The sequence below is a fragment of the Pistacia vera genome, unplaced genomic scaffold, assembly GCF_008641045.1.
Source record: "Pistacia vera cultivar Batoury unplaced genomic scaffold, PisVer_v2 Contig597, whole genome shotgun sequence".
Lineage (NCBI taxonomy): Eukaryota > Viridiplantae > Streptophyta > Magnoliopsida > Sapindales > Anacardiaceae > Pistacia > Pistacia vera.
The window spans coordinates 103855-106639 of NW_022196442.1; the positions used below are offsets into that span (position 1 = coordinate 103855).

Sequence of the window (2785 nt, forward strand, 5' to 3'; positions counted from 1 at the left end):
TATTTAGTTTAAGTATGAAAATGCTAATCATACACATTTCCTCCACTACATATACTAAAGATTAATTTCTTCAACTATCCAACATTGGTGCATCAATCAAGCAGATTTTACCCTAATCAGGCCTTCTATGGCACGACGCTTGAACTTCCTGTTCGGAAACTTGTAGTGGTGATCAATTTTCAATTGCTGGTTATGTTCAGTAGTCCATAAGAAAGCAGGGGCAAAGAAGTGTTAATTCCAAACTAAATTTATCTCTAACTTGTTCCCTCAACACTGTCCAACTAATTAGTGTGGCTTTTGATATATAATCGTATTCGAGCTAGCATACACAGGACTGAGAAGATGTAATATGCGATATTCCAAGGCAGTTCATTTAGTTTATGTCTGTCAACCCAGTGATCAAACACGTAGCCATATACACAATTGTGGGTTTAATTGAACCCAGTCAACTTTTGAAAAATTTGAGTTAATTAATATTTTTTTACCAATTTAGATGTTTTGAATCTATACAAATTGCAGTATTGATAATTTGGTATGTATAACTTTTAAAATTTCAAATTTTATACTTATTACTTTAGTATATATTTTATTGTAAATTTATTGACTTAAACCCACTTACTAAAAATCCTGACTAAGTCTCTACTCGTGATCTTAACAATATTGCACTTGTCCTTTGCTCAGAAACTTTGGCAGCAGCTTTTTTATGCTTTCCAAAAGAGTAGCTAGTCTTCAATCAGGAGGTTCCTAATTGAACTGCTTTTATGGGATCAGACTCCATCTTAGCCTGAAATTTTTAGCCAAAGATTGGGGAGAATTCAGTGAATTTTCCTTTTATTAACTTATAGCCATACAATATATCCCCTAAATTTGTGTACATGTTGTCAACTCATCATCAATAAGTTTAAACTAGATCAGTAAATTGAAAGAGATGTATATATATATAACAGTGATTGCAGCAAGTGATATACTTTTCACATTTTTGCATGAATCACCTTATGTAGAACCCCAGAAGCTAGGGGGTAAACAAAATCTATGATTAATTATTGAAAATTTGAACATCAACAATTGGAAATGATGTAATTATCAATCTTAATAATAATTACATCTTCGGTGGGCACAGCCTCTCCAATATTAATTTCGATTGCCCCACGGCATTATTACTTTGGTGCTCCTCTCACCCTCCATATCTAATCCTTATACAGCGACACAATATCGCCTATTTATTGTCTCATCCTTGCGATCGCTCTGCATATTAGTTTCTCTCATTGCAAAAACTGGTACTATCCATAACCTTAGTTTCATTACTTAGAAATTAATTAATCATTTGGATTACTAGAAATAATTGTGCTGTTTCTTTACAGGGTTATTGCGGCTATACGCTCGATCATGAAGGCCTTGCTGGTACTCTTTGTTGCTTTCTTGCTGGTCTCGGCAACTCTGCAAGCTGATGCAAAAAGGATTACTCTGGAGGAAAAGCACAAGTTGATGGAGCAGCGTAACCTGCTGAGTGATTCCAAAGCGTTCATTTCAAAGGGGTGGGATCAGCCTGATCATGATGATGATGATCGGGAAAAGAACCCCACTAATGCTAATTCTGGAAATCCTAGCTCAAGTACTGGAAGTCACCATGTTTATCGGAATGATAGGGAACCTTAAAACTAAAGAATACCATGAAACTAGTACGTATGTTGTGGCTTATAACTTTGTGGAACTGGTATGTTAGGTGCCAAATTATATATAAGAATAGGCATCAGAAATAATACTACACGTACGTACTATATACGTTTCATGTATATCCGGTTTCCTCGATCGGTCTTAGGCTTGCAAGGAAACTACTGTGTATTTAAATTATGATTAAATAAAGAGACCATGAGTCCACATGACTAGCATGGTTTTGTGTGTGTTTATCACAAATCACTTCGTATAATTGAGTAGAGTTTCTGATTCATTGAAAAAAAAAACAAACCCTAATTTGATCGTAAGTTCAGAGGGCTTCTGGACCCCTATATCAGCAGCTTATTCTTTCCTAATAGTCTTTAATTCTCGGCACGGGTTTTGTGAAACATCAAGCCATTGAATTAAAATGAAGAGATGGCGGGCAACTAGTTAATTAATTGTGATTTTGCATCTAAAGAAAATCCTAGATTGATACATGCATAGTGGAAATTCCGCCAATTATTTAAGTCGTAAGGATGAAATTCCAACCTCAAATGAGTGCTTGAAGATTTTTTTTTTTTTTGGAAATGGTAAATATGTATAAAAGAGAGAAAAAAATGTACAATATACGAGGAACATACCTCAATAAAAGGTTAAGAGTAATACTACAGTTACCAACGGGTGTGCACCGAATTTATGCACCGAATGACGTGGTAAAATCCTGACCGTTTATTTATTATCAGTTAATATTAATCAACGGTCAGGATTTTACCACGTCATTCGGTGCACAAATTCGGTGTAAACTTTTTGGTAACTCTATCATTTTTCAAAGGTTAAAACCGACCAAAATAGATATATCCGTCTTTTTGGACATGTAAGACAAAAAAATAGGTACAATCGCTCAAAAAAGGAGTACGCAAGGTCTATACAAAAGAGAAATGGAGCGCAGACTCTATATAGAAGAGAGAGGGCACAAGGCCTAAGGAGCATGTAGACTCTAAAAAAAACAAACAAAGCAAAATCAGTCTAACAAAAAGATGATAATATTCACGATCACAAAACGTAAAGAAAAAAACTTCTCAAAATTATATTTAAATTTTCGTGAAAAATAAGTAAATGTACTATTTGA

At 34.5% G+C, this 2785-nt stretch overlaps 1 long non-coding RNA gene across 1 annotated transcript; it reads left to right on the plus strand.

The window, feature by feature from the left end:
* Positions 1 to 1226: 1226 nt before the first annotated feature.
* LOC116110107 lies at positions 1227 to 1889 on the plus strand. Its single transcript, XR_004124837.1, has 2 exons — positions 1227 to 1277; positions 1362 to 1889. It is a non-coding gene; the product is annotated as an uncharacterized LOC116110107 (long non-coding RNA).
* The last annotated feature ends 896 nt before the right edge of the window (positions 1890 to 2785 follow it).